We start from the raw sequence: 26,054 nt of genomic DNA, 5'->3' as shown, positions 1-26,054 counted from the left end.
TTTAATGTGGTACATAAAATGGATATTACATATTGTCAAATGCTCCTTAAAAATTCTGAAATCATGATAAAATAGAGTATTTACACATAGTGAACCTCAGTATGGCTGAACACTGATAGTCTCCCTACCCCCACTGACAACACTGGAACACATCAAAGCCAGTTGAACTCCAAATGAACAATGGATTTCATTAGGGTAACACTGAATAAAGATATGCGACTCATACCATAAGAGGCCCAGGTAAACTGAGACCAATTGAAGAACCATCAGATCCATGTTACCCATCTCATAGGTACTCTGAACCAAGTGACACTGGTAGAAACATTGCTACTATTTAAACCGCTATGGGTCCCCTCCCCCTCCATCATTCTCAGTACAAAATGTTCACCTTACAGCCCAAGATGTCTGCTTGAGCTCCTGCCATCACATTCACATTTCTGCCAGTAGCTGGAAGAAGGCTCACCACTGTCTCTAAGGATGCATCCTGAAAATGACACACGTGATCTCTACTTACATCCCATTGGCCAGACCATAGTCACATGGCCACACCTAGTGTCCAGGTAGACTGGGAAATGTAGTCTTCATTCCAGATGGCCATGTATACAGCTAAATTTGGGGGGTTGACTACTCACAAAGAAGATGAAAATGGATTGGGAGTAAATGGTAGTGTCAGCCAAAATCAGTGAGTTTATTGAGCTCCTATTGTGTACCAGGTGCTTGACACCCTTTGTCCATTTAATCCTCATAATACCCATGCCAGATGGGAGTTATTTTCCCCATTTTACAGATGAGGAAAACAAAGCTTTGAGAGAGGAGGGGTCTAGTCCAAAATTACACAGCTAGAAATGGCTGAGCAAGACCGCAACTCAGGGCTGTCAATGCTACCTTGCCACTACTTGGTTAGTGGACTCAGAGATTGAGTTAGCTAACCAGTCAGCCTCTTAGATGGACATCTGTTTGTTTGGTCTGCCCAACATCAGTGCCTTTTTCTGATTGCAACACCCCAATTTGCCTTTGGAGAATGTAGCAAGTGCTTTCAATGCCCTGGCTATTGCCCTTACCCTTCAATACATGCTGGCCCAACCTTCGTCTATTTGAGCACTTTCTCAGGCCACCAGGGACCACTTTGCTCCAGGGTTTCACACCAGTTCTTCCAGGTTCAGTCATGGCTGAGGAGGTGAAACCAGAACAGACCCAAGTTTTTAAAATTTGGGTGAACTGGAACAAGAAAAATCACAGGTCAAAGCCCTGCTAGAAACCTCATCTCCCTCTTAGAAAACAAGGATAGTGCCTATGTTGCATAGCAACCAAATCTCTTGCCCTTTGGATTTTGAACAGATTTGGAAACCACAGTGTCCTGCTCAAAGATGGTGGCCAACCACACCACTTTGAATGTGTGTCACTCTCCACAGTTCTGCCAATAATCAGATTTCATGCATCAGACTCCTGAAAGGGCTCATGATGCCTCTTCTGAGTCTCCCAAGGCTTCAACCCATAATTTTTCCCATTCTGGTTATTTTTCTGGGTCACCCAAATTGTAAAAATTCAGTTCAGTTTTGGTTTCCCTTCATGGGTCATGACTGAGCCAGTTCAAACCGGTTCAAAGCCCTACTTTGCTCTTAAATGCTGAAAGTTCTAGGCAATTGACACTCCTGGGAGGAGTTGGTAAATAAATACCTCAGCTCTCTCACTCCTCAGATGGGATAGCTTTAAAGTAGTGGTCTACACTGGATCCCAGAGTTCCCCAATGGGATTATGCTCCAGTTGCCCACAGTGGTAACTTGCTTGATAATGTACTCTGTATTGGCTGCCTTGCCTTCCCTGCCTTCATTCCCTCAATCCCCTGCCAATGCTTCCTGAGATTGTCTGCCAAATAATGTACTTGTACCTCATATCCTTGTCTCAGCATCTGCTTCTGCGACGGTCCAAACTAAGGGATAAAACTATCCTTCCCATTCCTGACTCTCAGTCCAAATAGTTAAAGTGGGGCTAAACCAAAACCATACCTGTTGCGGTGAAGTTGATTCTGACTCACAGCAACCCTCTAGGACAGACTAGAATTGCCCCATAGGATTTCCAAGACTGTGGCGTTTGTGGAATCAGACTGCTCCATCGTTTTCCCAGAGCAGCTGATGGGATCTAACAGCCAAATTTTCAGTTAGCAACCAAGTACTTAACCACTGTGTCACAGGGCCTCTTAAAGTGGGACTAACCCCCTCAAACCTTCAGGGATGGTCACATGATTCAAGTCTGACCAGTCATACCACAACACCTCTTTAGCCACAGTGATTGGTTCAGGAATGGCCATGTGACCCCAGGCAGGCCAATAAGAATCTTTTTCTGGAGTTCTGCTAGAATAATTGAGGAAGAGAAGCTTTTTCTGCCGAGGTTCTTAAAATGTTAGGATGTTGTGTTTGGCACCCACATTTCTCTGAGAATAAAGCCAAATCAGAGGACAGCATGCTGAGCTGGACAAAAAGAAACCAGGTCCTGGTGGTTTTGTGTGCCCCCCTGGTTCCAGGGCCATGTACACAAGCTTTATTGTTGTTGTTTTTAGGTGCCCTCGAGTTGGTTCTGATTCATAGCAACCCTATGCACAACAGAACGAGACACTGCCCGGTCCTGAGCCATCCTTACGATCGTTGTTATGCTTGAGCCCATTGTTGCAGCCACTGTGTCAGTCCACCTCGTTGAGGGTCTTCCTCTTTTCTGCTGACCCTGTACTTTCCCAAGCATGATGTCCTTCTCCAGGGACTGATCACTCCTGACAACATGTCCAAGGTATGTAAGACGCAGTCTCGCCATCCTTGCTTCTAAGGAGCATTCTGGTTGTACTTCTTCCAAGACTGATTTATTCATTCTTCTGGCATTCAGTGGTATATTCAATATTCTTTGCCAACACCACAATTCAAAGGCATCAATTCTTCGGTCTTCCTTATTCATTGTCCAGCTTTCATATGCATATGATGCGATCGAAAATACCATGGCTTGGGTCAGGCACACCTTAGCCTTCAAGGTGACATCTTTGCTCTTCAACACTTTAAAGAGGTCCTTTGCAGCAGATTTACCCAATGCAGTGTGTCTTTTGATTTCTCGACTCCTGCTTCCATGGGTGTTGATTGTGGATCCAAGTAGAATGAAATCCTTGACAACTTCAGTCTTTTCTCTGTTTATCACGATGTTGCTAATTGGTCCAGTTGTGAGAATTTTTGTTTTCTTTATGTTGAGGTGCAATCCATAGTGAAGGCTGTGGTCTTTGATCTTCGTTAGTAAGTGCTTCTTAGATTCTGTTTATTAGGGTGAGGCATGAACTCTCCACTTCCCCACGGGCAGGACTATTCCCTATTGCTTCACAGGTTTGCCCTCCCTGCCTGGCACCTAAAGGCATTGGGGTTCCAATCTCTGGGTTTGGCTGGGAAATATTTCTTGTTCCAGTGCTCAGACTGCTTTAGAGACCATAGAGCAAGGAGAGGTACCAAGTTTAATGAGTATAACATGCAGAATAACCTGATTGAGAAATCAGCTGTCCTTCATTTTCTCAACTCCAGCCAGGGTCATTGCGAAAGAATGAAAGATATTTCCCTTACTCTTTGCCAAGAAGCTACCCAAAGCTTTGTGATGGAAAGTCTGGTTCCTTTTCCCCCCAGGGCAGAATTAACAGGCCATCCCTTCCCGAAACCTAAGCCGGTCTTGATTGTGGTGGCCAGGGCCACCTACATGGGGGCCCTGAAGGAGCTTGTTCCAAAAGTGGAGTCTCCAGTTCCTTCCCAGGTGACTCAATCACAATCTTTGGGGACAGGGCCTCAGAATTTGCCTTTGTAAACACATTTCTCAGAAGGTTGAGAAACTCAGGATTCCTTTTTTTCATAAATAACAGAAAACCCATTTGAAACTGGCTTATGCAAAAAAGGCAATTTATTGACCTAAGTAATTGAGAAGAACTGTTGTTGTTGTTAGGTACCATGGGGTCTATTCCGACTCATAGCAACCCTGCATACAACAGAATGAAACACTGCTGGGTCCTGCACCATCCTCATATTCGTTGCACCGTTTGAGCCCATTGTTGCAGCCGCTGTGTCAATCCATTTCATTGAGGGTCATCTTTTTTGCTGACCCTCTACCAAGCGTGATGTCCTTCTCCAGGAACATGTCCAAAGTATGTAAGACGAAGTAGCCCCATCCTTGCTTTTAAGAAGCATTCTGGCTGTACTTCTTCCAAGACAGATTTGTTTGTTCTTCTGGCAGACCATGGTATATTCAATATTCTTTGCCAGCACCATAATTCGATGCATCAGTTCTTCTTTGGTCTTCCTTTTTCATTGTCCAGATTTTTTTTGTGTGTGTGCCATGGGTCGGTATTGGCAAATTGGAGATGGGAGGATTTCTCTCCAGGAAAAGTACAAATACTTCAGCTGGAACTCTGAGCCCTGTACTTTCAAGGGTTTACTAGCTTTGGTTTCCTTTCTCTGAAGGCAATCTGGGGAATAAGGCATTGTAGAGGTGACTGTATTGGTCATGATATTTGCAGCTGCAAGTGACAGCATGCCTGACTAATAGTGGCTTAAATTAAGAAGAAAAGTAATTATTTTTTATAACAAAAATTCTGGAGGTCAGCAGCTCCAAAGTTGTTCCAGTGGCTCAGTGGTGCTATCAAAGATCCAGGCTTCTCATCTTTCTTATCTGCCATCTCTAGCAGTTGGCTTTTGTCCTGAGACTCCACCTCGAGACTGCTGCTGCAGAGCCTCATACCACTTGATCACAGGACAGTGACCAAGGCAGGCAGGAAGGGGAAGAACCTAGTGAGGCTGTATCTGATTGTTAATGAAGCAAAGCCCCCACGAGACTTCTTGACTTCTCATTGGCCAAGAGCTGGATCATGTACCCATCCTGGACCAATCACTGCTGAAGGAGTATGGGATTACTAGGCCTACTTTAGGTGGATCGTGATTTATCTGCTGACACTGGGGAGCAAACCACCCTTCAAAGATCAAGGGATTTTTACCCCTTAGCTGAGCCCAAAATCCAGGTGCTATGGACAGAGAAGATTTGGAAGTTGGGTGAAAACAGCGGTGGGGCAGCAAAGGGCAGTGTGTTAGCCCAAGCCATCCAGGAAGCTGTCATGCTGTAATGGGATTAACAGTACAAGAGACTTATTGGCATATGGGGCAGTGTTATGTCCATGAAAGATAAATACGTGAAGAAGCAAAATGGAACAGGGGAGCCTCAGACTGCCATGCAGATCTGACCAAGACTTGGCCAACTTGATGGGGAGCTGGGGAGCAAAGACTTTTGTTAGAGGGGGCCCATGTTGGGCAGAAATGGCCAGGCCCTGGTCCCTCACTGAGTTCAATCATTGTTTGGGGGCTACCCAGGAAGAGGGTGGCCTTGGCTTGAAGCAGTACCCCTCCAAGGCTACTGTAGGTGCCTACCACAGGGGGTCTGGCCTGGCTGTGCTCCAGGAAGTTAACTTTGAGGAGACAAATTCATTTCTGCCCAGTCCAGCATCCAGCCTGACAGAGGAAGTCAGAAGAATGATCCAGAGAGTAGGCTGAATTCAAAAAGCAAATTTTTTTTTTGAAACACGCATTTTGTTTTTTTTCCCACAACCCAATGAAATGGATACTATTAATACCCTCATTTTGCAGATGAGGAAACTGAGGGAGGCTCAGAGTCATAATATGATTTGCCCAAGGTCATCTAGCTAGGAGGTAGAAGAGTGGATTTGAATCAGGCTGATTCCAGAACTTATGTTTTAGGAAAAAGCAATTTTTTTAAATAGTTTTCTTTATTGCAGGACTTTTCAGAGCCTTTAATCTGGTTATGTGCTTTATAAATCTCCAGGAGGGTGCTGCAGAATGCAGCATTCTCCAGTCTCTTTCATAGAGGATCTCCCAATGTTAACACTGAGAATCAAGGAAGGCCCATTGGGCAGGACAGTCTGGAGGAACTAAGCCCCAGGCAGAAGAGGAATATTTAAAAGAGCCGAAACCAAGTGGACACTGGGGACACAAGGGAGCCCTTGGAGATTGTCACATCTGTCACCAGTTGACTATGTGTGACCTTGAAAAAACCTCTCCTCCTCTTAGAACCTTAGCCTCCTAACTTGTAAAACAAATGACAAAGCCATCTTTGAGTTCTCTTCAAACTTGCCAGTAGCATTTTATCTACCGTCTTTTGAACAAGAGGAGGCAGGCTGACGCATTTGAAGTAGACATTCAAAAGAACTTCAAGGAGGTACAGCTGGTGCCCGGTTCGCCTTCCTGGAAATCCTTTGAAACATCCGGCTGGGCTGGGTGAGCTGCTTGGCGGCAGGACAGCAGACAGGAAGAATTCTGAAAGTCCCAGGTCACCTTCTGGCCGTTTAGTAACTGAACTTGTCAATGACATTTCTTTCTTCACTGTCCCAGCAGCCTCTGTAAGACTATTTCAGCAAGGGCCAAGCTTACCAGATTAAATTTATTTCATGCACTTAAATATAAAGCCCAATTGTTCCACTGACTTTTGAAGTTCTATTTTCTTGTTTTTGAAATGGTGAAAGCAGGTTCAAGGTGAAATGAAACAAAACAAAAAACATTCAAGCAGAATAAAAATACCCAGAAAAAGAAATTCTCTCTCCCATCTCCATGTCCCCACTCTCCCTCCCCAGAGGCATTCACTATTGCCAGGTTTGTATATCTCCTTTCAGGTAAATTTCAGATATCTATAAGCATGTATAAGATGCTTTGGGCTGCAAGTACTACAAAAAACAAAATCTAAACAAAACCAGAAAAACAAAACAAAAAAAAACTACCTCAACCTCCAAATATGTGTGCGTTCGTGTGCATATATTGTATCTGTTAGAATGCTTTTGGCTACAAGTACAAAAGAACACCCAGCCTACAAATGTATAATATACTTACAAGAAGTCTAGATGTAGAACAGTTTCAAAGTTGGTTCATTTAGGGGAGCAATGACATCATCAAGGATCTCGATTCTTTCCTTCTTGCTGCTCTGCCCTTCTTAGCAGTATGACCTTTGGCCCTGAACTTTGATGCTTAGATGCTGGGTAAACCAGTAGAGTGGCCAGTAGGATCCCAGGAAACCATTTCTACGCTAGGACAGCTAACGATAACTTCACTATGCACAGAAGAGATTGTGAGCTACATGATTACATCCTACTAAACCTAAACTGGGTTTCTGGGTAAACCTAAACTGAATGGAGCCTGTAAAAATGGCATAGTGGAGGCATTTAACCTTCTCTAACTTCCCGAAGAGAAAGGAGAATCAAGGTCAACAGCCCAAGGCTGATAGGTCAGACATATCTCCTCTCCAAACTTTTTGCCAATTCTGACACCAACCATCCCTCCCACAGCACTCTCTACTTCTCTGCTGTGTTCAATAATTTGTGGCAATGTCCACACAGAACTCACAGACCATACTCACAGTTCTGGGGTTTATTAGGGAAGTAGTTACAGTTCAGGTGCAGGAATGCTCAGGATACAATTCTTCTATCAGGACAGTCTCTTCTCAGCCATGCTGCAGGCATACCTCTCTCTGGCCCTTGGCCCCTTGGCCCCTCGGCCCCTCGGACCGGCCTCTGCCTGGCTCAGGCACATGTTACAAAGCCTTGTAGCTCTGCTGATAGGTGCTCTGAGACACCCCACTTCTCCAATAAGTCTCAGCCCAAAGGCACTCAGCTCTAGCTCCACCAAGTGCCCGGAGGCACCTCACTCCATCAGCGAGCCTCCTACCCGAAGGTGCTCAGCTGTCTCGCTCTGTGGGCTGGGAAGTCCGCTGCGCAGTCTCTTGCCTCTGCTGCCACCGTTTCTCTGTTGGGGCTTCTTGCCATCTTCGGTGTTATAGCTCTCTCTTGGTCTCCTGGTTCCAGAAGCTTCTAGGGGCAGGGATCCCAGGTCCAAAGCGCATGTTCTACTCCTACCTCATCTATCTTAGTGAGATCCTTATTCTGCTCTGGAGTTGACTCTCTTTTAAGCCTAGCAGGATTGTAAAACTGACCAATTCCCTTGTTAGGGTTCCCTACATCTTATTTGCATGGCCCCACCGCCACAAAGGTGCCATGCACCTTACTTACATTATTAGCAAGCTATCCAATCCCCTTGGTGGGCCAGAAGCACCTCATTTGCATAGTCCCACCCAGTCATTTTGGAGTTACAAAAACTATGGCTTGAAGGGCCATACTAAGTACTTCACTGCACCATGGAGTCCCTACTCAGCTTTCCCTTAGCTGATTCCCAAAATGCCCGTGGCTCCTCCAAATGCCACCTGACACCAGGACATGGGGTGTGGGGAATTCGAGTGGAAAGAGACGGTAGTCTTAACTGTTTGCATTTTAACTAAAATGCCTTACCTCTGCAGGTTTTACAGAAGCATGTGACCCTGTGAACACATTGCTGGGGCTTGGAAGGGGCTGTGCAAATGAGGGGCCCTGGTAGGTCTGTTTCATTTGTTTCCTGGTAGGCCTGCCTCTAGATGTATGGGAAGGATAGGCATGACTAGGTGATGGGTTGGATGTGAGAATGTGTGAGAGAAGAAAGCAAGGATGACTCCAATGCATGTTTTTTACTTGAACAATTGGCTGTTTAGTAATGGAGACATAGATTTGTGGTGTCAGGAATCAAAAGTTCAATTGTAGCCATGTTAAATCGAGATTCCTATGAGACATCAAAAGGAGCCCTGGTGGCACAATGGTTAAAGCGCTTGGTTCCTAACCGACACGTTGGCAGTTCAAACCCACCAGCCACTCCATATGAGAAAGACTGGCAGTTTGCTACTGTAAAGATTACAGCCTTGGAAACCTCATGGGGCAGTTCTGCTTTATCATATAGAGCTGCTATGAGTTGGAATCGACTCGATGGCAACGAGTTTTTGGGTTTTATGAGACATTAAAGTGGCAGTTGTACACACAAGTCTGGAGCTTGGGAGGCAGGGGTAAAGACAGCAGATCTAAATTGGGAGCTATCAAGGTATACAAAATCAGAAAACCAAACCTGTTGCCGTCAAGTTGATTCCGACTCATAGTGACCTTGTAAGACAGAGCAGAACTGCCCCATAGGGTTTCCAAGGAGCAGCTGGTAGATTCGAACTGCCAACCTTTTGATTAGTAGCCAAGCTCTTAACCACTTCACCTCCAAGATATAAATCCATTGCTGTCAAGTCGATTTTGACTCATAATGACCCTATAGGACAGAGTAGAACTGCCCCATAGGGTTTCCAGGGAGCAATTGGTGGATTTGAACTGCCGACCTTCTGGTTAGCAGCCTAAGGCTTAACCACTGCGTCGCCAGGGCGCCACTACCAAGGTATAGATGGAGCTAAAAGTTATAGGACTGCTCGAGGATCACAGATCACAAAAATAGAATCCCCCCTTCATTGTATACATTGACACTAATCCTCTTAGCAACCCAGAAGGCAGGCATTATTACTCCAGACTCTTAAGAAGTAAATTGTACATTTATAGGGTTTTTTTTGTTTGTTTTTTGTACTTGCAGCCAAGAGCATTCCAACAGATACTATATATATAGATACTACAGAATGCCTATTCATTCAACAGATGTTTACTGAGCATTCTTTATGCACCTGTGGTAGGTGCTGGGGAAGGGGCAAGTAAAATAGAGTTCCTATCCTCATAAAGCTGACACTAAGATGAAGGAGAGATATTGATCCAATAATCAAATTAATATACAGCCACAGTCTATAATATGTGCAAAGAAGAAAGAGAAGTGTTTGTGGTTTACGTACACACACACACACACAAACCAGTTGCTGTTGAATCGATTCCAACTCACGATGACTCAGTGTGTCAGAGAAGAACCACATACCATTGGGTTTGCAGTGACTGATTTTTCTGAAATAGATTGACAGGCCTTTCTTCCAAGGCACCTCTGGGTGGACTTGAACCTCTAACCTTTTGGTAAGCAGCTGAGCGTGTTAACCATTTGCACCACTTATAGACTCCACATCACACATATATATAAATAAATACCATTTACCTTGAAGAAGATACACTGATAATGGCATATGTCTCTGGGGAGGGGGTCTAGGGGTAGTGAGATGGCGGGTGGGAGGCAGCCTTGGAAGACTTACTTTTTCTGGGTACTTTTATTCTACTTGATCAAAGAAACGAAGGCTCGCAGGTAATTTTTCTAAGGTCACGCAGCCAGTGGGTGGCAGAGCTGGCATTGGAAGCGAGGTTGGCCTGGCCCCGGAGTCCTGGCTCCATCTTTTTTAACACTGTCTGTGCTAATGGCGTTGCACAGGTAAATGGTTTCCTCCAGAACCGCTGTTCTCCTGCTTGCCTTTCATGGGCTGGCTTCTCTTCATGTCTCACTGTGGCCTCTGCAGTGCCTGAACATCAGTACCTGCCTGAAATGACTCTTGCCTGTAGCCAGGAAAGGCTGTGTCTGCTCCGCTTCCTCTCCGCAATGGAAACCACAAAGCCTGCAGCTCGGCAGCAGGTGAAAATAGCCCTGAAAGGACCCTAACGGCTGCATTTCCCCCGCCTTCCTTTACTTAAGGATTAGAATACTTATGGGATTCTGGCACAAGAGGCCTGGGTTCTAAGTCCACCTCTGCCACCCCTGATAGGGGCTGTGTATCTTTGGGCCGGTTACTTACCTTCTCTGTGCCTTGATTTCCTCATCTGCAAAATCGTATTCATAACAGTAGCTGTTTCACGGGATTGTTGTAAGGGTGAAGTGAGTCGGTAGATGTAAACTGCTTGGCTCTGCGCCTGCCTGGTACACCATTACTCGACCTGCTTTTGTCCTGCTCCACAGACTTCCCTTCCCCTACAGGGCCTCTACCTGGAATGCCCATCCCGTTGCCTGATGAATGACTACCTACCCGTTAGATCCTCCATTTGACTGTAACCTTCATGAGGGCACAGTTATTCTCCGCTGTGGTCCCAATGCCCAGCACATGCATGACTTGGGATGCAACAGGTGCTCATTAAATGTTCGTTCAGCGAGTGAGTGAATGACTAAATGAGTAAGTGAGGTAGATGATCGGTTAATGTAAATTAATTCGATGGATGTTTATTGAGCAACCCCTATGCACCTGTGGTAGGTGCTAGGGATGGAGCAAGTAAAGCAGAGGCCCTACTCTCATGAAGCCGATGGTCTAGGATGAGAAGAAAATGTTTATCCAATCATCATAGAAATTAATTTTCAACCACCACGTGCCAAGAAGAAAAAGAATTGGATGTACCGTGTTATTACAGACAGTGTGGTGTGTGAATAGCATACATGTTCTGAACTCAGAAGCCTGGGTTCAAATCCTGACTTCTCACTGACTGTGTGACCTTAAGCAAGCCATTAAACCTGTTAGAGCCTCAGTTTTTCCAGCTGTAAATAAGGAAAGTAAGTAGCAACCTGATTGTATCGTTGTGAGGATTAAAACTCTTTATATGCATATAAAGCACCTAAAGTGATGCCTGGTACATAGCACTGAATAAGGGTTATAATTACACAATTGCTATGCTACCATCATTCTTATGGAGTCCCTGGGTGGTACACATGGTTAACGCACTGCGCTGCTAGTCAAAAAGTTGGTTTGCGTCCACTCAGAGATGCCTTGAAAGAAAGGCCTGGCAATCTACTTCCAAAAAATCAGCGATTGAAAATCCTATGGAGCACAGTTCTACTCTGAAACACATGGGGTCGCCGTGATTCAGAATCAAGTTTTATCATTATTATTTTTTCCCATGGAGCCCTGGTAGTGCAGTGGTTAAGAGCTTGGCTGCTAACCAAAAGGTTGGCAGTTTGAATCCACCAGCCACTCCCTGGAAACCCTATGGGGCAGTTCTGCTCTATCTTATAGAAGGCAATGGGGTTTGGTTTTATTGTTTCCTATAGGTGTTCTTTTTTTTTTTTTTTTTTTATAGGTGTTCTAGGGGCTTTCCAGCGGGATCAGACTCTCTTGGTCCTGCTCTGATTGGTTGTTCCTTCTGGCCCCTGCAGGGCTCCACTCTAACAGCTGGGTCCACTTACCCATTGACACAGCCTCAACCCAACCCCGATGCAAGGTTTGGCCCTGTCCTGAGGTAACAAATTCTTAACTTCAAGCCCACCCTCTGTGACTCGGCCTCAGTGTCTCTGTATATAATCTCATTCTGCTGTAGAGAATCGTGGACACATTATATGGTATCTGCCCAGCCCATGGTGACCCTCTCTCTTTGAACCTGCCTCCTTCACATAGGCATGGGCACCCCAGGAAGCCCTGCTGACAAGCTACATAACCCTGTCCTCCAGCCAGAGTTTACTGGACAAAAATGGATGGCTGACCCAAGATGAGCCAATCAGATCCTGTCTCCTAGAATTTGGGATTGTAACCTAGTGATTCTCATGGTCTGTTACTTAAAGGAAGGGGTTACTGCTATTGTTAGGCTGCCATATTTGGCTATGGGCTTAGGGAAAGAGTCAGAGGGAAAAGAGAAGCAGATTTGAGGGAACTTGTGGGCAGAGTGTAAAGGGACAGAAAGTATAGCTGCCACAATTTCTGATGGCCTTTCAGGTGCTAGTTCCAGCAATGTGTGAGTCCCTTGCACTTCCTGCGCTGGTGTTTGGTGTGATAACAGAGAGTGGTATGGTGGACACCTGTGGTCTTTGCCTTTCTGTTCTCCATTCCCCTCTTCCAGAAACAGTACCTTTTACTCTCCACTGTGGTCCCAACACCCAGCACAGACACTGCTTGGGATGCAATAGGTCCTCATCAAATGTTTGTTAAGTGAATGAGTGAATGACTAAATGAATAAGTGAGATAGGTGGTCGGTTAATGTAAATTCATTCAATAGATGTTTATTGAGCACTCCTGCGTAGTGGTTAAGAGCTTTGGCTGCTAACCAAAAGGTCCAGGTCGGCAGTTTGAGTTCACCAGGCACTCCTTGGAAACCCTATGGAGCAGTTCTACTCTGTCCTGTATGGTCGCTATGAGTAGGAATTGACTCGACAGCAAGGGGTTTTTATGTACCAGTGGTAGGTACTAGGACCACTCTCTCCCACTTTAAGGCCCTGGGGTTCAGGCAAAGCTGATTCCATCCTTGCTTGGCTCTAGGCCAGCCCAGTCACACCATTTTATCTCCATTGGCCACAGTGATTGGTTCAGAAATGGACACATGAACCAGTTAGAACCAATGAGACTCCATTCTAGACCACTTTGTTGGCACCAGTGAGAAAACAGAAATCTCTTGGCTCTGTGGTTGCTGAGCAGCCTGGAACCACTGGTAGCCATCTTGTCCCCAGGAGGGCAACTTACCACAGAGAGTGGAACACAGAGCTGGAGATGGAGGGAATGTCCTTGGGGCATTATTTTAGCCCTTGGAGCTAGCTGTACCTAAAGCCAACACTCATTCAATTGAGACAATCAGCTTAAACTGGTATTGGTTAGGTTTCTGTCACTTACAACCAAAACATCCCTGAGTGATATACCTTATGGTGAATTACCCCTTTTCACTTGAGCTAATTTGAGTAGGTTTCTGTTACTTATGATCCAAAGATCCTGAACTGGGGGACTAAGCTTCTAGCTGATGATCACCCTTCCACTTCATGCCCAGTGACTCTGTAGGTTCTGGGTTTTTGTCCTTGGTTCCTTTTCCTGCCTTTCTATTTTGATAATCTGTCTGGAAGAAGTGGGGACTCCCATTCATCAAGTGATTGTAACTTTAATCTTCACAACTTTTCTATGAGGCAGGTCATATAATCACCCCCATCTTGGAATACAATTCAGGGTCAGAAGTGAGATGAAGATCAGTGAAGTCAGAGTCTCACTTCATTGATGAGATGAGAAAACTGAGGTCCAAACCGGTGAGGTGACTTGCCCAAGATTGCCCAGCTAGTAAACAGCTGAGCCAGGATTTGAACCCTGATCAATATGACTTCAAAGCCCAGCCTGTAACCACAACCTGTGCTCCACATCAGTAAGAACACTCCCAGGCACAACCACCTGCCTAAATGATATGCATCAAAAGCCACCAAGTTTATGCCCTTGGACCTGTAACTTCCAGGTCTAGATGTTTATCTTAAGAAATAAGCAGACAAAGATAATGGACGATGTGCTTTACAATACTGAGAGTGAAAAACTGGAGACAACCTAATGCCCGTAAGTGGAGATTTAGGTAAGAAAAGTGTGATGTAATAAATTGTGTTAGGAAAGGCTATATATATTATAGCGTAATCGTTAAGGGCACAGGATCTGGTATCAGACTGTCTGGGTTCAAATCCTGGCTCTGTCTTTCATAAGCTGTATGACCTAGACAATTTACTTGTGTCCTCTGTTCCTCACTTTCCTGTTCTGTAAAATGGGAATAATAATAGTCCCCACCATAAATCGTTCTTGGGAGGAGTAAATGAGTTAAAACAAAGTGCTTGGAAGTATCACATGAGTGGTGGTTAGTATAGACTCTGGAACCAGGTTCCCTCAGTGGGAGTCCTAGCCCTGCTGCATACTTAGCCTCTCTGTACCTCTTCTTCCCTCATCTGTAAAATGGGCCTTAAAACAGATTATTATAATAGACTATTACATATAATTAACACATAAATGCAACCAAAGTGCTTAGGACAGGGCCTGACACTTAGCAAGGACTTAATCAATGTTAACTATTATTATTTTGGAGTCCTGGTGGCACAGTGCTTAAGAGCTATGGCTACTAACCCAAAGGCTGGCAATTGGAATCTACCGGCCGCTCCTGGGAAGCCTTATGGGGCAGCTCTGCTCTGTCTTATAGGGTCACTGTGAGTCGGAATCAACTCAACGGCAATGAGTTTGGTTTATTTGTTTATTTAGGCTTATCATTATGTTGCCTGCTGAAGCCTTTTAGAGTCACCTGTATCTGTGTTTTACAAACTCTGTGTGTCCCCTCAATGACAATCGTTGATATTGTGGAGCACTTAACATTACCAGGTACTGTGCGAAGCTCTCTGCTAAGTCTGCCACCTGTTTTTGTACAATCCTAGAATGAAGAATGTCTTTATTTTAAAAATATTTTTAAATGATTAAAAAGAAGACTGTTTCTTGACACATGAAAATTATGTGCAATTCAAATGTCAGTGTGCAAAAAGAAAGCTTTCTTGGCGCACAGTCAGGCCTATGGCAGCTTTTGTGGGACAATGGCAGACTTAAGTACTTACAACAGCAACCATATGGCCCGCAAAGCCTAGAATATTCACTGTGTGGCTCTTTACCTAGAAGATTTGACAATCCCTGTCTTTTTTGATTCTTGTAACATGAGTGTGAGGTTGGGGCTATTTTTATCTCCTTTGTTGCTTATAAGAAGACTCAGCCTCGAAGAAGTTATGCAGTGCCCAGAATCACACAGCAGGAAAAATCTAGGATTGGAACCCAGGCATCCTGGCTTCTGAGTTCAGGGCTTAACAGCTCTAGCCCTCCTCACTCACTGTCTCTGTCTGAGACTTGCCCTGGGAATCCCCTGAGCCTATGGCGTGTCTTCCCTGCTATAGCGGAGGCTGGTCCAGTGCACAGGACTGCTTGACGTCTCCTCAGATGGCCTTGCAAGGCACCTTGCCAGGCCCTTTTTTCCTCTGGAGCCTGGCCTAGCTCACACAGGCCGCTCTGTGAGGCTGTGGGCAGGAGGCCTCTCTTGCCAGCAGTGTTCGGTTACGCCAGTGACATTCAATTGTTCCTAAGAGAAGAGGCCCATTTTTGGCAGCTCGTAGACCTGGATTCCAGGAAGCTCTGCCTGACTCCTTTTCTGTTTGTTTCCAATCAGCGAATCCGCCTGTATCACTTTCCACTGTGTTGCGTAAGTCTGCCTTTCACTCTTTCTCTCTTGCTGTCTCCTCTGCACCATGCTGAGCACACTGATGGCCAGGGAGGAAGACATACAGGGGACCTCGGACCTACGGGGGCAGAGACAAGACAAGGGCATGATAGCAGGAGTTTAGTGCTTCTAAGATAGACCCCGATGGCAGCTCTGCGCAGCCCCAAAGGCTCCAGGGATCCGAGGTCTTTCCTAGACTGCGGAGCCTAGGGCCTTAGCCCTGAAAAGAGATCCCTGGGGTGGCAGATCAGCTCTGTGGGTGAAGGACCCACACCCATGTGCATGCTGGTACGGCCCCTCTGCAGGGTAGTTTCAGGAGCTAGGAAAATAGAAAATGGATACTAAGATTCTGGAGGCAACTGCCTGGGTTCTATCCTGGCTCTGGTACTTACTGGCTCGGTAACTTTGGGCAATTTACTAAACCTCTCTGTACCTCATTGTCTACATCTGTACCATGAAAAAAATAATCAAATCTCTGTATTAGACTGTAGTAAGAATCAAATCTTTGTTTGATGTGCTTTGGACATGTTATCAGGAGGTACTAGTCCCTGGAGAAGGACATCATGCTTGGTATAATAGAGGTCCAGCCAAAAAGGGGAAGAACCTGGATGAGATGGATTGACAAGGTGGCTGCAACAATGGGCTCAAGCATAGCAACAATTGTGAGGATGGCACAAGACCAGACAGTGTTCCATTCTGTTGTACATGGGGTCACTATGAGTCTGAGCTGACTCGATGGCACCTAAAAACAAAAATCAAACACTTAATGCATGTGAGTAAAGGGCTAAGAATGCCAGGCACATAATATGGGCTCAGTAAATACAAGCAATTACTATTTTAATTACAGTAATAGCTATTATTACTACGGGTATTCACTAGAGAGAAAAGGTCATATATGTGCCCGACAAGGTAGGGACAGAACATTCATTGCGGCACTAATTTTAAATGGGGCAAATTGAAAACCATCTGAATGTCTCTAAACAGGGAAACAGCTAACACACACCCATGCTACAGGATTCTCTGCACCAGTGAAAAAGAATGTGGCAGGTCTATACGGCCCAACATGAAAACATTTCCACGCTGTAGTGTTCAGTGAAAAACAGCAAGCAGCAGAAGGATACATAAAAAACCCTGTTGCCGTGGAGTCGATTCCAACTCATAGCGACCCTATTGGACAGGGTAGAACTGCCCCATAGAGTTCCCAAGAAGCTCCTGGTGGATTTGAACTCCTGGTGGATTCAAACTGCCGACCTTTTGGTTAGCAGCTGAGCTCTTAACCACTATGCCCCCAGGGTTTCCACCAGGGCTTCTAAAAAGCATGGAAATTTATGTAAAACACAAAATACAAAGCAGCCTGTGAGGACCTGTACCTATGTAAATACTTAGAAAAAAACATTTAGGAGGGCAGGGTCTCTCCTGTAAGGTAGACACTAGCCACGTGGGGCTATTTACATTTAAATGAAAATGAAATCAAATTAAAAATTCAGTTTCTCAGTGGCATCAGTCACACTTCAAGCCCTCAATAGCCCCCTGTGGCTAGTGGCTAGTGTATCGGACAGCACAGATACAGCATATTCCTGTCATTGTAGAACGTTCTATTGGGCGGGGCTGGCAGAGAAGGATGAAAAAGTAAATTGACAAGAGCGATTACTTTGGCGAAGGGGCAGCAAAGATTGCAGGACATTGTTTATTCTTGGAATGAATATTTGTTGAGCCCTTCCTGGGTGCCAGGCACTGTCCTGAGCACTGGGACGACAGTTGTGAACAAAACAGACACAAGTCCCTGCCCTCTCCGAGTTTCCATTCCGAGTGGAATAGTGTCAACCAGATACAGGTGCTTTGTCAAAAACTCACGCAAAGGCATAGATAGAGAATGTTAGCTGGTGGTATAGGGTGATCATTAGAGACATTTTTTACACTTATCAGCATTTTTTTTAAATAAGGAGATTGCCTTACTTGTGTAATTAACAATTTATAAAAGGAAACAGAAGTACCACAGCCTGGGAAAGAGGAAACCTGGATTCCTGCCTGGCTCAGCCCCTAACTTGTGTGTCCTGTGCTGTGTAGCTTAACCTGCCCAGGCTTCACTTTTCTCTGCAATGTGCATTAGTCAAGGGTTCGGAGCCCCACCAGCCCTGCCGTCCTGCCATCCTGCGGTCTGATGGTGAGTTTCACCACCTGTCCAGGAAACCCATGGGTCATTGGTCTGCTTTGGGAATGTGAATGTGGCAAGACTGCAGGGACCTGGTTCAAGGTCACAACAAACAGAAGGAGGAGGAGAAGGCAGAGGAGGAGGCAGGGAGCCCCAAGCCAGCAGAGGTCTGACTCTCCAGCAAATGTTGCTTGAGGCTGCCTTCTGCACGAGGTTACAGCAACACACAGCGTTCCTGAGAAGTTCGCGTTAGAGCAGTGCAGACAAACACTTTGTAAGAAGAGCTAGTATTTATCGAGCCCTGACCATGCTGGGGGGACCAGGCCTTTATGCGGGTTAACTCATGTAATCATCATGGCAGTTCTATGGAGGCCAATACAATTGATCACCCCCATTTTACAGACAAAGAAATTGTTCAAACAAGCTAAGTGATACCAGATTATTTCTAAATGGTGAGGCAGGGTTTCATCCCAGAGGCCTGCCTCCAGGGCCCTAGTTCCTAACCACCAAGCCTCAGCACTGGCTGTTTACAGCCAAGAAGAGCATAAAACAGAAAGAGAAGCTTTTGCTTGCTTAAAGCAGTCTAGGCTTGTGTTCCAGGTTCACACTCCAAGTAGGGATTAATTTCGATTGAGGGTGTTGGGGTCTTCCTGCTTCTACCCTCTCCACTATCCAGCCCCAGTCCCTTTTCTCCCCAGAAGCATGTTAGAACCATGCCTCTCCTCTGCTCAAGAACCTCCCACGGCTCCCACTTTCTTCAGAGTAGAAGCCAAAGTCTTATTATGATCTATGAGGCCTTCCGTGATGGGGACCCCCCATTACCCTCTCGCCTCACCCTTCCACTGCCCCCCTCGCTTACTCCATTCCAGCCACACTGACCTCCTCTCTGCTGCCCAACTCATCAGCCGGATCCCTTATCTGGGCCCTTGCATGAGTGTCCTTTCTACCAGGGAGGCTTCCTAGAGGAGATGAGGTCGGTGCTGAACCCTGCAGGTGTAGGTGCGTGTTAGTCTAAGGGAGCCGGAGGGCAAGGAGAGGGTTCCAGAGAAAAGGTGTGACCGAGAGAGTCAGGGAGCATGACTCATTCAAGGAATGTAAAGAAAAGCCAGTAAGGCCAGTTTCCTGAGAAAAGAAGCTAAGTAGAAAATGGCAGAGTCAGAGAAACGGACAGGGGCCAGGTCACCTGGGGCCTGAAAGTGCTTTCTTTTCCCCACTTGGTCTCTCCCGGGGGACACTTTGCTGGTCAGGGCTTGCCATCTAGTTTGGCTACAGGTACCCCTCAGTCTTACATCCATCACTAACTCACTCAACAAATATTGAAATGGCACTACCTAGTTCCCAGGCAGTGGCCCGGGCAATGGGGGTACAGCTTTAAATGCAATGGATGTGTTCTAGTACTCCCAGAACTTCTCTCTAGCAAGCACTCATCAATATTCTCTCTCGACAAATGGTAGAAATAACTGCATATTTTTAATGAGTGAGGGCTGTAAAGAAAACCAAGAAGGGTGGGTAAGGAGAACATAGAGGTGGAGCTATTTCAGATAGGCTGATCAGCAAAGGCCTCTCCTGAGAAGTGACATTTAGTGAGAGATGTAAAGGAGGAGAAGGAGGTGGGTTGGTATGATCTGAGGGAAGGGCATTCCAGGCTGACGGCAACATATCCAAAGCTCCAAGGGTAGGAAAGAGTTTGGGGGTATTTGCACAAGAAGGCCAGTAGAGCTGGGCAGAGTGAACAACAGGGAGGGTGGCAAGAGGAGAGGCCTGCAGGGCCAGTACTTGGAGCTTTGAAGGCCACAGGGAGGTATTTGGATTTTATCCTGAATGAAGGTGTAAGCAGTGGAGGGCCAAGAGACCCGGGCAGGACAGCAGCTCCTGGTCTCTTCCCAAGGGAGGCTTCGTTGGAAGACTGGTATCCTTTTGCCTGGGACCTGCCTAGCCTCCCCAGTACACCACTGGGGGAATGTCACCAACCCTACCTGCTCTCAGACTGCTGTCTACACTTTCCTCAAGTCATTCCAGCACTTGAGTCCACCCAGCTCTGCCATGCTAGTCCAGCTCTAGCATACTGATTGGTCTTCGTCTTCTAGATCCAGACTGCCGGAGTTTGAATCCTGGTTCTGCCACTTACTGGCTAATTGACTTTGGACAAATGTGTGCCTCAGTTTCTATTTCTGCAAAATGGAGGTAAAAAGGTGTCTTAGTTATCCAGTGCTGCTAGAACAGAAATACCACAAGTGTATGGCTTTAACAAAGAGAAATTTATTCTCTCACAGTCTAGGAGACTGGAATTCCAAATTCCAGGTGCCAGCTCCAGGGGAAGGCTGATGATAAGGACCTTCCCCCAGAGCTGACAGAGAAAGCCTTGACAATCCATGGAGCAAGAGACCTGAGTGCCTTCCAGTCGAAGTTTACTGGAGGAGTGGGGTGCCCCCAGGCACTTACTGGTGGAGCTAAAGAGCTCTGAACACTTGCCCCAGCAGGGCAGATGTGGGTGGCAAAGCCCGAGGGGCCGAGAGGCGAAGAAACCAAGAAGCAGAATCTAAGGGGACGGCCAACCACGAAGAAAGCAGAGCCAGGAACAGAACACTTCCTTTGGAGCCAGGGTCCCTGTTCTGAGAAGCTTCTAGACCAGAGGAAGATTGATAGCAAGGACCTTCCCCAGAGCTGACAGAGAGAAAGCCTTCCCCTGGAGCTGGCACCCTGAATTTGGACTTCTAGCCTCCTAGACTGTGAGAGAGTAAATTTCTCTTTGTTAATGCCATTGCCTTGTGGTATTTCTGTTATAGCAGCACTAGATAACTAAGACAAAAGGTAATAATTAATAAGGTTGTTTAGTGGATTAAATGAGTTAATATATGTGAAGTGCTTGGTGTTATGGCTGGCACAGAGAAAGTGCTGAATGTTAGCGATTGTTTTTGTTTGTTTGTTTTTCCTAAATAAACCTGGAGGTCCTAATCTTCACTGGTGGTAGTATCTTCCACCCTTCAAGTCATAGCAGAGGGGTTAAAACACAGACTTGGGAATTCTGCAGAGCCCCTGGCTACTGGTGTGAGCCTAGGAAACATCACTTAGCTCTGAGGCTTCAGTTTCTCAGCAGTAAAATAGGGATAATTGTACCGACTCTGTAGTAAAGGTTGTGAGAGTCAAATTAGGCCACGTAAGGGCTGCTGTGGCAAACTCAAACATGCAAAAGGGCCAGGATGTGTGGGGTAAAACTGGGGTAGGGACTGGGGGCAAGTGGAAAACACATGCCCCAGACCCCACCCCAGGCAATGATTCCTCTGCCCCTCCCCCCCCACCCCCATTGCCACTGAGTAATGAAGGCCCAATTGTGTAGGTCTGATTCCACAAAGAACCCAAAAGTTCAGATTTGGATGTAAAATCTCATTATTTTAAATGATGCCAACTTAAAACAATAACAATATCAAGTCTGCCAGGCACGCTTTTCAATCTCTGCTTTTGAACATAGGCGTCTCTAATAAATGGTACTCTCTATAAAACTCCCATGTCCTCCAGGAAGTTCCCCCCAGAATTCACCTTTCCCTCCCTAGTCTTTCTTTACTCTTTATTTGTACTTCTTAGACCAAAAACCAAATACGGTATTTGATGTTATAGCTGGTTTCCTTGTTTAACCCTTCGATTAACTTGTGAGTTCTTTGGGGTTCATGGCGGGTGCTCCATAAATATTTGTGAAATGTGGATTTAAATGTCTTTCCTTTTTAGAGGAGGAGCCTGCTCAGGTGTTACAGGTACAGGGGAAGATATGTTTGAGGTGAAGCTTTGTGAGGTGTACAGGTGAACCAGGGAACAGGTAACAGGGAGCTTGGTTCAGCCAACAAACTTAAAGTCCAAGGACAAAGAAACATCATTAGCGAAGTCAAAATACAAATGACAAAACAGAAAAAAATTCAGCTCGTATGCAAAGGACTAATGTCTTCCTAACAGATAAAGCATTTTTAGATATAGAAAGAAAAGTACATACCCAGTGGGAAAATGGCAAAGGAAGTGAACAGAAAAATACAAATAAATGGCTCTTAAACATGTTAAAAATACTTGAATTCTCACAGAAAAAGGTAATACAAATTAAACTACACTGAGATACACTTTCCACCCTGTCAGGCTGGCAAAGGTCAGGCACCATCATGTATTGCTGGTGGGCATGTGAACTGAGACAGCATCCCTGGGGAGAAATCTATCAACATTACCAAGAGCCTGGTGGCACAATGGTTAAGTGCTGAGCTGCTCACTGAAAGGTCAGCAGTTCAAACCCACCAGTGACTCCACAGGAGAAAGATATGAAAGTCTGCTTCTGTAAAGATTACAGCCTTGGAAACCCTGTGGGGCAGCTCTACTATGTCCTGTAAAGTCGGTATGAGTTGGAAGCCACTCTACACCAACAGGTTTTTTAAATCAACATTATAGGTACACATGGCAAAAAGTCTGTTTCTGGTCATTTGTCCTACAGACAGACTTGTTCACATGCAAAATAATGTATGTACATTGTAACACTGTAATGGTAAAAAGATTAGAAACAACCCAAATTTCTGTAAGTAGAGGACTAGTTAAACTAATTATGGTTTATTCATAAAATGGAATATTATGCAACTATTAAAAAGAATCAAGCAATTGCAAAAGCAGTGATATATTATTAAGTAAAAAAAAGTGGCAGAACAGTTTGTATAATATGCTATTCTTGTATAAAATGTGAGGGAGAAGAATTTGTGTTATATTTCCTTGTACGGCATGAAGACCTCTGAAAAAACACACAAGAAATTAGCAATAGTAATTAGCTCTTTGAGGACGGGGGGAGAGGTAGTGATGGGACCACTAGAAAATAAGGGTGGGAAGAAGATTTTCACTGGATACTTTTTAAAAAAAAATAACAGCTTTATGGAGATATAATTCACATACTGTACCATTCACCCATTTAAAGTGCACAATTCAATGCTTTTTGGTATATTCATAGAATTCTGCAACCATCACCACAGTCAATTTTAGAACATTTTCATCACCCCAAAAAGAAACCTTGTTAGCAGTCACTCCCCGTTTCCCCCATGCCTTCTAGCCCTGTTGTTATTGTTAGGTGATGAAGGCTCGCCATCCTTGCTTCTAAGGAGCATTCTGGCTGTACTTCTTCCAAGACAGATTTGTTCCTTCTCTTGGCAGTTCATCGTATATTCAATATTCTTCGCTTTCTTAGTTATCTAATGCTGCTATAACAGAAATACCACAAGTGGATGACTTAAACAGAAGTTTATTCTCCATCAATCTTCCCCTGGACTAGGAGCTTCTCTGCACAGGAACCCCGGGTCCAAAGGATGCGCTCTGCTCATGGCGCTGCTTTCTTGGTGGTAGGTATGAGGTCCCCCTGTCTCTCTGCTCACTTCTCTTTTTTTACGTCCCAAAAGAAACCGGCTCAAGACACAATCCAATCCCATAGATTGAGTCCTGCCTCATTAACACACTGCCGCCCCATCACCCCTCATTTACATAGAGGCAGGATTTACAACACATAGGAAAATCACATCAGATGACAAAATGGTGGACAATCACACAATACTGGGACTCATGGCTCAGCCAGATTGATACACACATTTTTGGGGTACACAATTCAATCCATGACATTCGCCAAACCCATAATTCAAAGATGTCAGTTCTTCTTCGGTCTTCCTTGTTCAGTGAGGCAATTGAAAACACCATGGCTTGAGTCAGGTGCACCTTAGTCTTTAAAGTGACATTTTTGCTTTAAACCAAAACCAAACCTGCTGCCGTCAAGTCTATTCCAACTAATAGCGATCTTATAGGGCAGAGTAGAACTGCTCCATAGGGTTTCCAAGGAGCACCTGGCAGATTTGAACTGCTGACCTTTTGGTTAGCAGCCATAGCGCTTAACAACTACGCCACCAGGGCTTCCATCTTTGCTGTACACTTTAAATAGGTCTTTTGAAGCAGATTTGCCCAATGCAGTGCATCGATTTCTTAACTGCTGCTTCCATCCATGGGCATTGACTGTGGATCCAAGTAAAATGAAATCCTTGACAACTTCAATCCTAGCCCTAGGCAGCCACTAATCTACCTTCTGTCTGTACGGTTTTGTCTGTTCTCGACATTTCATGTTCACTCATGTTGTAGCATGAATCAGTGCATCGTTCCTTTTTATGGCTGGATGATAGTGTGGATATAATACATTTTGTTCATTCATCAAGTGGTGGACATTTGGTTGTTTGTATTGTTTGGCTATTACGAGTAATGCTACCCTGATCATTTGAGTACAAGTTTTTGGGTGAAGGTATGGTTTCATTTCTCTTGGGTATGTACCTAAAGTAGAGTTGCTGGGTCATATCTTTGTTTAACTTTTTGAGAAATTGTTAGACTGGCTTCTATAGCAGCTGCACCATTTTACATGCCACTAACAGTGGCGCAGTGATTAAGAGCTCAGGGTGCTAAGTAAAAGGTCAGCAGTTGGAATCCACCAGCCGCTCCTTGGGAACTCCATGGAGCAGTTCTGCTCTGTCCTAAAGGGTCACTATGAGTTGGAATCTACTCAGTGGCAACGGGTTTGGTTTCTTTTGGTAGCAGTCTATGAGGGTTCCAGGTTTGGAATTCCTTTTTATACCTTTTTGTTTTTTGAACTGCACGACTGCAGGAGCAAATATATGGAGAAAAAGAGGTGAGGATACTTGGGGCTGGGGACTGTGTGACGATGAGTCCTTGGGTGGCATAAATGGTTAAGCGTTGGACTGCTAACTGAAAGGTTGGTAGTTCAAACCCACTCAGAGGCACTTTGAAAGTAAGGCCTGGCAACCTTCTTATGAAAGGTCACAGCCTTGAAAATCCTATGGGGCAGTTATGCTCTGCATACTTGGGGTCACCAGGAGTCAGAATGACTCAATGGAAACTGACGACAACAACAAGTGTAAGGACATGGAGTTGGGGAGAAAGGGTGGCACCTTATCTTGCAGGGGCTAGTAAGCAGCTTTGGAGTATTTTAAGCAGGGAAGCCCACCAATCACCTCTCAGTTTGTCATACTGTTATCTGCCTTGCATGTTGCTCTGATGCTAGATGCTAGTCACTGGTGTTTCAAATACCACCAGGGTGACCCTGGTGGACAGGTCAGTGGAGCTTCCCGACTAAGGCAGACCTGGAAGAAAGGCCTGATGATCTGCTTCCAAAAATTAGCCAGTGAAAGCCCTGCGGGTCACAACAGAGTATTGTCTGATACAGTTCTGGAAGATGAACCCTCTAGGTTGGAAGACGCTTAAAATACACAGGGGCCGCAACAATGGACTCAAGCATACCAATGATTGTGACGATGGAGCAGGACTGGCAACATTTTGTTCTGTTGTACATGAGGTGACCATGAGTCAGAGCTGGCTCCATGGCAACTAACAAGTAGCAGGGAAGCAACATGAACTCATTCGTGCGTATGTGAATGTATGTGTGTGTTTTCATTGCTTTTATATTTAATTTTTAAAACAGGTAAAAATTCATATAGTTCCCTCTCCCTGCAACAGGTAACCACTGTTTTATTTTTTTATATGTTCATTCAGAGTTCCTTTAGACACACATAAGCAAATACAAGTACACACACACACACACACACACACCTCCTTTTTCTTCTACTTTTTTATACAGAAGGTAGATACTATCACACTTGCTTTTTATTCTAACAATATATCTTGGAGGCTTTTCCATACCAGTAGGTAGAAGAGAGGTTTGCCATTCTTTCTTTACTGTTGTATGGTATTGTGTCATTTGATGGACCACAATTTATTTCACCCATCCCTTCTTTACGGACAATGAGGTTGTTTTCAATATTTTTGGCTGTTACAAACCATTCTTTCAATAAATAATTTCCTACACATGTCATCTCACGCACACATGCAGGATGGTTTGTAGGACAAATTCCCAGAATGGAATTGCTGGTCCAAAAGGTATATGCATTTATCATTTTGATAGATTTTGCCAACTTGTCCTGCTTATAGCTTTGACCAGATTACACCCTACCATAAATCAGGAAGGTGCCTGTTGCTTCAAACTCTTACCACGCAGGCAGTGCGTTACCAAGCTTTTTGATCTTTGCCGATGTGATAGATGGAAAATGGTGGCTCCCTGTAGTTTTAATTTGC

At 45.1% G+C, this 26,054-nt stretch overlaps 1 long non-coding RNA gene across 2 annotated transcripts in view; it reads left to right on the top strand.

Moving 5' to 3' along the window:
• LOC135228615 (uncharacterized) overlaps nt 1-26,054 on the top strand; it is an 83,053-nt gene that overhangs the window by 44,717 nt on the left and 12,282 nt on the right. The gene's annotated exons all lie outside the window — the stretch shown is intronic.

The sequence above is a fragment of the Loxodonta africana genome, chromosome 24 (genome assembly GCF_030014295.1).
Source record: "Loxodonta africana isolate mLoxAfr1 chromosome 24, mLoxAfr1.hap2, whole genome shotgun sequence".
In the NCBI taxonomy this organism is placed as follows: Eukaryota; Metazoa; Chordata; class Mammalia; order Proboscidea; family Elephantidae; genus Loxodonta; species Loxodonta africana.
This window is presented reverse-complemented; position numbering and strand designations above follow the sequence as displayed.